This window comes from Molossus molossus, unplaced genomic scaffold (assembly GCF_014108415.1).
Source record: "Molossus molossus isolate mMolMol1 unplaced genomic scaffold, mMolMol1.p scaffold_m16_p_28, whole genome shotgun sequence".
NCBI lineage: Eukaryota > Metazoa > Chordata > Mammalia > Chiroptera > Molossidae > Molossus > Molossus molossus.
In genome coordinates, this window is record NW_023425364.1 from 1623364 (window position 1) to 1635207 (window position 11844).

Below are 11844 nucleotides of genomic sequence, written 5' to 3' on the forward strand. Positions count from 1 at the left end.
AATTACCTGTTGAATTAACCCAAACAAACTTTTAAGCTCATTCTCAGAATAAAACACTGGTCATGTAAGGCACCCTATGGCTATGTTAGAGAAAATAGTATCAGTTTACTAAAAAGTGAAATCATAAATAGTAAGTTAGGAATTACAAATTATATGTGATTATCTCTATAAGTGTTATATGTAAGGTTTATATGTAAGGAATATTCCAATATTACTGGGCTTACAAATATCATTTGGTTTCAAGAATGTGTACTTAGAATGTAAGTAATAATATTCATAATAATGTATTTATTAACATGTCATTTAACAATTGAAGAATTCCAGTGTGTTCTACTTGAGTTATAAATCATTGGGGGGGGGGTGAAAACATCTTAAATAGCCATTAATAACACCTTTCCAATAGAAGAATGGTTAAACTATGGAATGCCCATTTTAGGGAATACTGTGCAGTTGTTTTCAAAAATGAAAGATCGGCTCTCTGCTCCTCCAATTCGTCAGACAGCCGCGTCTTCCTGCGCAGTGCCAGCAGCCTCAGCCCTGAGACACGATGGTGAAGGTCGGAGTGAACGGATTTGGCCGTATTGGGCGCCTGGTCACCAGGGCTGCTTTTAACTCTGGCAAAGTAGATATTGTCGCCATCAATGATCCCTTTATTGACCTCAACTACATGGTCTACATGTTCCAGTATGATTCTACTCATGGCAAGTTCAAAGGCACAGTCAAGGCTGAGAACGGGAAGCTTGTCATCAATGGAAAATCCATCTCCATCTTTCAGGAGCGAGATCCCGCCAACATCAAATGGGGTGATGCTGGTGCTGAGTATGTTGTGGAGTCCACCGGTGTCTTCACTACCATGGAGAAGGCTGGGGCTCACTTGAAGGGTGGAGCCAAGAGGGTCATCATCTCTGCCCCTTCTGCTGATGCCCCCATGTTTGTGATGGGCGTGAACCATGACAAGTATGACAACTCCCTCAAGATTGTCAGCAATGCCTCCTGCACCACCAACTGCTTGGCCCCCCTGGCCAAGGTCATCCATGACAACTTTGGCATCGTGGAAGGACTCATGACCATGGTCCACGCCATCACTGCCACCCAGAAGACCGTGGATGGCCCCTCTGGGAAGCTGTGGCGTGATGGCCGAGGAGCTGCCCAGAACATCATCCCTGCTTCTACCGGCGCTGCCAAGGCTGTGGGCAAGGTCATCCCTGAGCTGAACGGGAAGCTAACTGGCATGGCCTTCCGTGTCCCCACCCCCAATGTGTGTTGTGGATCTGACCTGCCGCCTGGAGAAAGCTGCCAAATACGATGATATCAAGAAGGTAGTGAAGCAGGCATCAGAGGGCCCCCTCAAGGGCATCCTGGGCTATACTGAGGACCAGGTTGTCTCCTGTGACTTCAACAGTGACACCCACTCCTCCACCTTCGATGCTGGGGCTGGCATTGCCCTCAACGACCACTTTGTCAAGCTTGTTTCCTGGTATGACAATGAATTCGGCTACAGCAACAGGGTGGTGGACCTCATGGTCCACATGGCCTCTAAGGAGTAAGAGCCCCCTGGACCACCAACCCCAGCGAGGAGAAGAGAGGCCCTCAGCTGCTGGGGAGTCCTTGTCCCAAACTGATCCCTCAACACACTGAGATCTCCTGACCTCGAGTTTCCATCCCAGACCCCCTGAAGGGGAGGGGCTTAGGGAGCCCTACTTTGTCATGTACCATCAATAAAGTTCACTGTACCCAACCAAAAAAAAAAAAATGAAAGATCTATAAGTACTAAAATGGAAAGTCTATACACTTGAGTGAATAAAACAAATTGCAGAAGAATACAGTAGGCTTGCATATATGAAAAATAATATCATATGTAGATACATATTAAGGGCTACAAGAAACAAAAAACCCTTCAATCATAGTTTCCTTTTGGTAAAGGATAAAGTTAATCGATAATGTTGGAATTTTATTTTATTTTATTTTTATTTTATTTTATTTTTTTAATCCTCACCTGAGGACATTTTTCCATTTTTTGTTCAGATAGAGTGGGAGGGAGAGAGAGAGAGAGAGAAACATCGACATGAAAGGGACACATCGAGTGGTTGCCACCCGCACGACCCAACCAGGGCCGGGGACAAACTGCAACCAAGGTACGTGCCCTTAGCGGGAACCGAACCCGGGTCTCACCGGACCGCAGGCTAACGCTCTAACCGCTGAGCCAAACTGGCCAGGGCGAAATTTTATTTATTTATTTATTTTTATTTATTTAATTTTTTTTATCCTCACCTGAGGACATTTTTCCATTTTTTTTATTCAGACAGAGTGGGAGCAAGAGAGAGGAAGAGAGAGAGAGAGAGTGAGAGAGAGAGAAACATCAACGTGAAAGGGACACATCGAGTGGCTGCCACCCACACAACCAACCAGGGCCAGGGACAAGCTACAACCGAGGTATGCGCTCCTAGCGGAACCGAACCCGGGTCTCTCTGGATCACAGGCTGACGCTCTAATTGCTGAGCTAAACTGGCCAGGGCTATAATGTTTGAATTATTTTACAGTGAGAATCGTATTATTTTTTACTTGAAAATCACCAAAACTTAAAAAGAAATGATAAAATGTCATGATACAAGAGAGTGTTAAAAAACGGCCCAGCTGGTGTAGCTCAGTGGTTGAGCATTGACCCATGCACCAAGAGGTTGCTGGTTTGATTCCCAGTCAGGGCACATGCCCAGGTTGTGGACCTGATCCCCAGCGGGGGGCATGCAGGAGGTGGCCAATAGATGTTCTCTCTCATAGATGTTTCTATCTCTCTCTCTCTCTCCCTTTCTTTCTCTAAAATAAATCAATTAAGAAAAAAACATTTTTTATTTTTATTTTATTTATTTTTTTAAATCTTTATTGTTGAATGTAGAGTGTATTACAGATGTTCCACATTTTTTTCCCCCATTGACTCCCTCCTCCCCACTCCCGCCTCCCTCCCGCCTTTTCCCACACTATTGTCTGTGTCCATTGGTTATGCATGTAAGTTCTTTGGTTTACTTCTCCCCCCCCCCCCCCAGCCCCTTTCCCTTTGAGGTTTGTCAGTTTAGCAACCAATTTGTACTTCTTAATCCCTTCACCTTTTTCACCCATTCCCCCAAACCCCCTCCCATCTGGCAACCAATAAAATGTTCTCTGTATCTATAAGAATGTTTCTGTTCTGCCTGTTCATTTTGTTTGTAGATTCCATTGTTGATAGATATGTATTCATTGCCATTTTGTTTGTTCATATATTTTATCTTTTTCTTCAAAAAGACCCTTCATTATTTCATATAATAACGGTTTGGTGGTGATGAACTCCTTTAACTTTTTCTTGTCTGGGAAAGTTTTTATATGGCCATCGATTCTAAATGACAGCTTTGCAGGATAGAGTAATCTTGGTTGTAGGTTCTTGCTTTCCATCACTCTGAATATTTCTTGCCACTCCCTTCTGGCCTGCAAAGTTTCTTTTGAGAAATCAGCTGACAGCCTAATGGGAACTCCCTTGTAGGTAACTAGCTGCCTTTCTCTTGCTGCTTTTAAGATTCTCTCTTTGTCTTGAACCTTTTGCATTTTGATGATGATGTGTCTTGGTGTGGGCCTCTTGGGGTTCATCTTGTTTGGGACTCTGTGCTTCCTGGACTTGTATGTCTGTTTCCTTCACCAAGTTAGGAAAGTTTTCTGCCATTATTGTTTCAAACAGGTTTTCGATTTCTTGTTCTCGCTCTTCTCCTTCCGGCACCCCCAAGATGCGAATGTTGGCACGCTTGAGGTTGTCCCAGAGGCTCCTTACACTATCCTCATTTTTTTTGGATTCTTTTTTCTTTTTGCTGTTCTGATTGGGCGTTTTTTTGCTTCCTTATATTCCAAATCGATGGTTTGCTTCTTGGATTTACGTACTCTATTATTGAAGCTGTGTAAATTGTTCTTTATTTCAGTTAAAGCCTCCTTCGTTTCTAACTGTTCATCGATCATTTCTGACTGGTCTTTTTTTGTGCTCCTGAGGCCCTCACTGAGTTCATTGAGCATCCTTATAAGCAGTATTTTGAACTCAGCATCTGTTAGGTTGCTTATCTCCATTTCGCTTAGTTCTTTTCTTGGGATTTTGTTCTGTTCTTTCATTTGGGACCTGTTTCTTTGTCTCCTCATTTTGGCTGCCTCCCTGTGTTTGTTTCTGTGTATTACTTAACGAGAGGTATGGGGCTAGCTGAGACCAGATGCTGTTGTTTGAAAAAATTTAGGAAAACCTGAAGCAGGATCCAAGACAGGCCAATCCTATGGTTAAGCAAGTGGCAACAGCTTGGGTGGGCCTGAAAGTTGGGTGGGGTGGGGCGGGGCGGGGCCTCAGGGAGTCAGCAGGGCGGGGCTACCAGTGTGAGCCAGGTTGCTGGAGTCCCAGATATGGGGACTGTCTGCCGCCCCAGGGAAGGGCTCACCAAAGGAACAAAGGCCTCTGACAGCACGTTTGTCCCGGAGAAAGCCTCCTCTCCAGCCCTCGCTCCAGTGCCAAACAGCTCTTCCCTGTATGTCTCTGGTGCCCCTCGAGCTGCCTCCCCTCCAAGCTTAGAGGGAGAGAGTCCGAAAGTCCGTGCGCGGGCCCTTTAAGGAGCTGCCTGGCGCTCCAGCCGCCTCAGCCTCCCTGAGCCTCAGTTTCTGCTGGTTTTTCCAGCCAGAATTTATGGGGAGTCTCTTCCTGGCACTGGAACCCTGAGCAGGGCACCTGGTGTGGGACGGGGACCCCTCAGTCCTCAGGAAGGACCTTCCCAGCCGAGGTGTCCTCCTGATTTTTATCCACCACACGTGGGTGTGGGACCAACCTGTTGCGCGCCGCGCCACCGCCCCTCCTGCCAGTCTCGATGCAGCTTCTTTAATTCCGTAGTTGTAGGACTTCCATTCAGCTTGATTTCAGGCGGTTTTGAATGGTGGTTGTTCTGTAGTTTTTTTGTAACTTGGATGTGGTTGTGGGAGGACGCGATACTGCGTTTACCTTCCTGCCATCTTGACTGGAAGTCCGAAAAAAAACATTTTTTTTTTTTTAATCCTCACCTGAGGACATTTTTCCATTTTTTGTACAGATAGAGTGGGAGGGAGAGAGGGAAACATCGATGTGAAAGGGACACATCGAGTGGCTGCCACCCGCACGACCAACCAGGGCCGGGGACAAACTGCAACTGAGGTACATGCCCTTAGCGGGAACCGAACCCGGGTCTCTCCGGACCGCAGGCTAACGCTCTAACCGCTGAGCCAAACCGGCCAGGGCCGAAAAGAAAACATTTTTTGAAAGAAAGAAACTAAGGCCCATAGAAAGGGGACTTGCTCAAGTTCATATATTCACACTGTTCCACAACATCTACACAACAGTCAGAGATCCAAAAGTTCTATTTCTTCATCTATCCAGAAAACAAGCAGAGTACCAACGTAGAGTCCTGGCTTCAACACTTAACAGTCTGTGTGACCTGGGGCCGATTCCTTAAATTTCTCAGCCTGGTGACTTATCCATTTTTTTTAAAATTGAATTTATTAGGGTGACAAACCATATAGGTTTCAAGTATACAACTCAATAAAACATCATCTGCACACTGCAGCATACAACCATCACCCCCCAAAAAGTCTTTTTCTGTCCCTGTTTTCCCCCCAACCCCCTTTTTCTCTGGCTATCACTACACTGTTATCTGTGTTTTTGCTTAATCCCTTCACCTTCCTTCATCCCATTCCCCACCCCCAACCCCTCTGACAGCTGTCAGTCTGTTCTATGTGTCCATTTCTCTGTTTCTATTTTGTTCATCACTTTCTTTTCTTCATTAGGTTCCACATATGAGTGAGATCATATGGTATTTGCCTTTCTCTTACTGGATTATTTTACTTAGCATAATAATTTCCAGGTCCATCCCTGCTGTTGCAAAAGGTAAGATTTCCTTTTTCCCCCCTTACGGCCCCATAGCATTCCACTATGTAAATGTATCACAGCTTTCTTTCTTTCTTTTTTTGGTTAATCCTAAACTGAGAATATTTTTTCATTGTTTTTTTTGTTGTTGTTGTTGTTGTTTTTTAATTAAAATAGAGTGTAAGGGAGGGAGGGGGAAGAGAGAGAAACATCAATGTGAAAGAGACACACTGATTGGCTGCTGCAACCCAGGTACATGCCCTTGAAGGGGGATCAAACCTGAGACCCTTCTGTCCGCTGAGCCAAACCAGCCAGTGCTACCGCAGCCTTTGTATCCACTCATCTACTGACAGGCACTTGGCCTGTTTCCAGATCTTGGCTATTGTAAATAACACTGCAGTGAACACAGGGGTGCATATATTCTTTCGAATTAGTGTTTCAGGTTTCTTAGGATATGTTCCCAGAAGTGGAATTGCTGGGTCAAAAGACATTCCATTTTTAATTTTGTTTTTCTGTTGGTGCCCTGATCAGGAATCAAACTGGAAACCTTCAGTGCACAGGATGACGTCCAACCAACTGAGCTACACCGTCCAGGGCCCATTTTGAATTTTTTGAGGAAACTCTACACTGTTTTCCATAGTGGCTGCACCAGTTTGTACTCCCACCAGCAGTGTGCTAGAGTCCCCTTTTCTCCACACCCTCGCCAACACTTGTTGTTCGTTGATTTATTGATGGTGGCCATTCTGACAGGTGTGAGGTAGTACCTCATTGTCATTTTAATTTGCATCTCTGTGATTAGTGATGTAGAGCACTTTTTCATGCCATCTATAATGTCCTCTGTGGAGAAGTGTCTATTCAGGTCCTCTGTCCATTTTTAAATTTGGTTGTTTGTCTTCCTCATTTTGAGTTGTTTAAGTTCTTTACATATTTCGGTTATTAACCCCTTATCCGATTTATCGTTGACACATATCTTCTCCCATTCAGCAGGTTTGCTTTTCATTTTGTTGATGATTTCTTTTGCTGTGCAAAAACGTTTTAAATTGATGTGGTCCCATTTGTTTATTTTTCCTTTGTTTCCCTTGCCCAAGGAGATATATCAGCAAAAATATTGCTATGAGAAATGTCTGAGATTTTACTGCCTATATTTTTCTTCTAAGATTTAATGGTTTTGCGACTTACATTTAATTCTTTTATCCATTTTGAATTTATTCTTGTGTAAGTTGGTGGTCTAGTTTCATTTTGTGTGTGTGTGTGTAGTCTAGTTTCATTTTTTATTTTATTTTGCATGTACTTTTCCAATTTTTTCAACACCATTTATTGAAGAGACTGTCTTTACTCCATTGTATGGTCCTTGCCTCCTTTGTCAAATTTTAATTAAGCATAGTGTCTTGGGTTGATTTCTGGGTTCTCTGTTCTAATCCATTGATCTATATGCCTGTTCTTTGTAGTATAACCTGATATGCGGTATTGTGATCCCTCCTACTTTGTTCTTTTTCAAGATTGCTGTGGCTATTTGGGGTCTTTTTGGATTTCATATAAATTGTTGGAATATTTGCTCTAGATCTGTAAAAGGTGACATTAATATTTGAATAGGAATTGCACTAAATGTATGGATTGCTTCGGGTAGTATGGGCATTTGAACGATGTTGACTCTTCCAGTCCACGAACTTGTATGTGCCCCTCGGCTTCTTTCTTCAGTGTCCTGTGATTTTCCAAGCACAGGTCTTTTACTTCTGTGGTTAAGTTTATTCCTAGAGACCTTACTTTTGGTGTTGCAATAGTGAATGGGACTGTTTTCTTCATTTCTCTTTCTGATAGTTCATTATTGGTGTATAAGAATGTCGCCGATATTTGACTATTAATTTTGTATCATGCTACTTTGCCAAATTCATTGATCAGATCTTGTTCTTTTGAGGAGGGTCTCCATACGTAATACCATGGCATCTGTGAATAAGGACAGTTTTACTTCATCCTTTCTGATTTGAATACCTTTCATTTCTTCTTGTTGTCTGACTGCCGTAGTTAGGACTTCCAGTGCTATGTTAAATCAGAGGGACGGAAACAGACATTTCTTTTCCCTGATCTTACTGGAAACGCTTTCCAGTTTTTGCCCGTTGAGTGTGATGTTGGATGTGGGTTTGTCATATGTGGCCTTTATTATGTTGAGGTATGTTCCCTCTCTTCCTGCTTTGCTAAAAGCTTTTATCAGAAATGGGTGCTGGATTTTGTTGAATGCTTTTTCAGCGTCTATTGATATGATCATATGATTTTCATCCATTTTGTTTATGTGGTGTATCACATTTATTGATGTGGGAATATTGTACCAGCCTTGCACCCCTGGGATGAATCCCACTTGGTCATGGTGTACGATCTTTCTAATATATTGCTGTATCCAGTTTGCTAATATATTGAAGATTTTAGCATCTATGTTCATCAGGAATGTTGGCCTACAATTTTCTTTCTTTGTAATATTTTTATCTGGTTTTGGAATTAGGACATGCTTGCCTTGTAAAAAGAGCTTGGAAGTCTTCCCTTCTCTTGAATTTTTTGGAATAGTTTGAGAGGATAGGTGTTAGTTCTTCTTTGAATATTTGGTAAAATTCACCTGAGAAGTTGGTCCAGGACTTTTGTTTGCCGGGAATGTTTTGATTACTGCTTCAATTTTATTAGTTGTAATTGGTCTATTCAGGTTTTCTCAGTCTTTCTGTCTTAGTTTTGGAAGATTATGTTTCTAGGAATTTATCTGTTTCACCCAGGTTGCCCAATTTGTTGGCATGTAGTTGTTCATAGTATTTTCTTACAATCCTTTGAATTTCTGTGGTGTCAGTTGTTACTTCTCCTCTTTCATTTCTGAATTTATGTATTTGGGCCCGCTCTCTTTGTTCTTGATGAGTCTGGTTTGTTAGTCTTGTTTATCTTTTCAAAGAAGCAGCTCTTGGTTTCATTGTTCTTTTGTACTGTTTTTTTTAGACTCTATGTTATTTATTTTCTCTCTGGTATTTATTATATCTTTCCTTCTACTTACTCTGGGTTGTTCTATTTGTAATTCTTTTAGTTGTATGGTCAGATTGTTTATTTGATATTTTTCTTGCTTCTAGAGGTAGGCCCGTAGTGCTATTAACTTCCCTCTTAGGACTGCTTTCACTGTGTCCCATAGATTTTTGGTTGTTGTGTGTTTGTTTTTATTTGTTTCAAGGTAACTTTTGATTTCTTCTTTGATCTCATTACTGACCCATTCATTGGTTAATAACATGCTTTAGCTTCCATATCTTGGAGTATTTTTTAGTTTTTTTTAGTTAGTTGATTTCTAGTGTCATAGCATTGTGGCTAGAGAAGATGCTTGATCTTCTTGAATTTATTAAGACTTATTTTGTGTCCTAACATGTGGTCTATTTTTGAGAATGTTCCATGTGCACTTGAAAAGAATGTATATTCTACTGCTTTGAGATGAAATGTTCTGTAAATCAATTAAATCCCTTTGATCTAGTGTGTCATTTAAGGGTACTGCTGCCTTGTTGATTTATTGTGTGGAAGATGTACCCATTGATGTATGGTTGTAAAATTCCCTTGTATGACTGTATTGCTGTTGATGTCTCCCTTGATGTCCATTAAGATTGTCTTTATATGTTTAGATGCTCCTGTATTGGACACATATATGTTTATAAGGGTATGTCCTCTTGTTGGATTGATGCCTTTAGTATTATGTAGTGCCCTTATTTGTCTCTTGTTATGGCCTTTGTTTGAAGTCTATTTTGTCTGATATAACTATTGATACCCTAGCTTTTTTTTCTCATTTTCATTTGCATGGAATATTTTTTTCCGTCCCTTCACTTTCGGTCTGTGTGTATCTTGTATACAGCATATATATGTGTCATGTTTTCTTATCCATTCAACTACCCTATGTCTTTTGATCAGAGCATTTATCTCTTTACATTTAAGGTTATTATTGATAGGTACTTATTTATTGCTATTTTATTCTTTATAGCTATGTTCTTCTCTATATGTAGAGAGGAATATAAGCATATGTCCTTCTCTTTCTCCTCCTTCTCCCCCTTCTTGTTCTTCTTTTTTTTGCAGGTCCTTTGACATTTGTTGTAATACTGGTTTGGTGATAATGAATTCCTTTAGCTTTTTGTTGTTGTTTTTTTTAAAATCTGAGAACCTCTTTATTTTGTCTTCAATTTTTAATTATAGCCTTGCTGGATAGAGTAGTCTTGGTTGTAGGTTCTTGCTTTTCATCACTTTGAATACTTTATGCCAGTCCCTTCTGGCTTGAAGTGTTTCTGTTGAGAAATCGGCTGATAGCTTTATGGGAGCTTCTTTGGAGGTAACTAATTGCATTTCTATTGCTGCCTTTCAGGTTCTCTTTTCGGCCCTGGCCAATTTGGCTCAGCAGTTAGAGCATCAGCCTACAGTCCAGAGAGACCCGGGTTCGGTTCCCGCTAAGGGCACATACCTCGGTTGCAGTTTGTCCCCGGCCCTGGTTGGTTGTGTGGGTGGCAGCCACTCGATGTGTCCCTTTCACGTCGATGTTTCTCTCTCTCTCTCTCTCTCTCTCTCTCTCTCTCTCTCTCTCTCTCTCTTCCTCTCTCTCCCTCCCACTCTATCTGAACAAAAAATGGAAAAATGTCCTCAGGTGAGGATAAAAAAAAAATTCTCTTTTTGTCTTTAACCTTTGGCATTTTAATTATGATGTATTTTTATGTGGGCCTCTTTGAGTTCATCTTGATTGGGACTCTGTGCTTCCGGAAGTCACTAGGTCAGGGAAGTTTTCAGCTGTTATTTCTTCAAACAGCTTCTCTATCCCCTGCTCATTCTCTTCTCCTTCTGGTTCCCCTATGATGCAGATGTTGTTACCTTTGATATTATTCAAGAGGTCCCTTAGACTTTCCTCATTTTTTAAAATTCTCTCTCTCTTTTTTTTTATCCTCACCCAAGGACATTTTTTTTTTTTTTTTGGCATTTATTTCTGGTAGCTCCAGAAGCAAGAACAAGGACTGTAATTACACTCTAACCATGGAGGACTTGACCCCTGCCCTCAGTGAATATGGCATCAATGTGAAGAAGCCACACTATTTCACCTGAGCCACCTAACCTATATGTACTTGTCTGTCCCCTTGTCCCCACACCAGCCTGTTTTCATAATAAACTTTATTGTGACAGGCAGGGCTGATCCCTGCCATGCTGGGAAAAATAAAATAAATAAATAAAATAAAAATTTTTTTCTCTGCCCATTTTTTTAATTGGATTGTTTGTCTTCCTTTTGTTGAGTTGTATGAGGACTTTATATATTTTGGGAATTAACCCTTTGGATATTGGCAAATATGTTCTCCCATATATTGGGTTCCATTTTTATTTTTATAAAAGAGGATGATCATTTTATTTTATTTTTATTTTTGTTAATTCTCATCCGAGGATATTTTTCCATTAATTTTCAGTTAGAGTGGAAAGGAGGGAGGAAAAGAGAGAGAAACATTGATGGGAGAGAGACACATCAATTGGTTGCCTCCCACATGATCCCAACTGGGACCATGGATCGAACTTGCAACCCAGGTACATGCACTTGACCTGGAATTGAACCTGAGACCTTTAGGCCTGTAGGCAGACATTCTATCTGCTGAGACAAACCGGCCATGGCTGCTTCCACCTTTTTATATCTTCCTCTATTTCTTTTTTCAGTGTCCTCTAGTTTCCTGAGAACAGATCTTTTACCTCCTTGGTTAAGTTTATTCTGAGGTATCTTAATTTTTTGTTGCAATGGTAAATGGGATTGTTTTCTCCATTTATCTTTTTGTGTGTTCATTATTGGTGTATAAAAATGCTAATGATTTTTGGATGTTGACTTTGTATAGTGCTACTTTGCATAATTAACTTATTAAATTGAGTAGTCTTTTGGTGGAGTCTTTAGAGTTTTCTATGTATAATATCATGTCATCTGTGAATAATGATAGTTTCAATTC

General features: G+C 41.2%; 1 pseudogene; it reads left to right on the plus strand.

Moving 5' to 3' along the window:
* Positions 1 to 479: 479 nt before the first annotated feature.
* On the plus strand, positions 480 to 1737 carry LOC118641306 (annotated as a pseudogene).
* The last annotated feature ends 10107 nt before the right edge of the window (positions 1738 to 11844 follow it).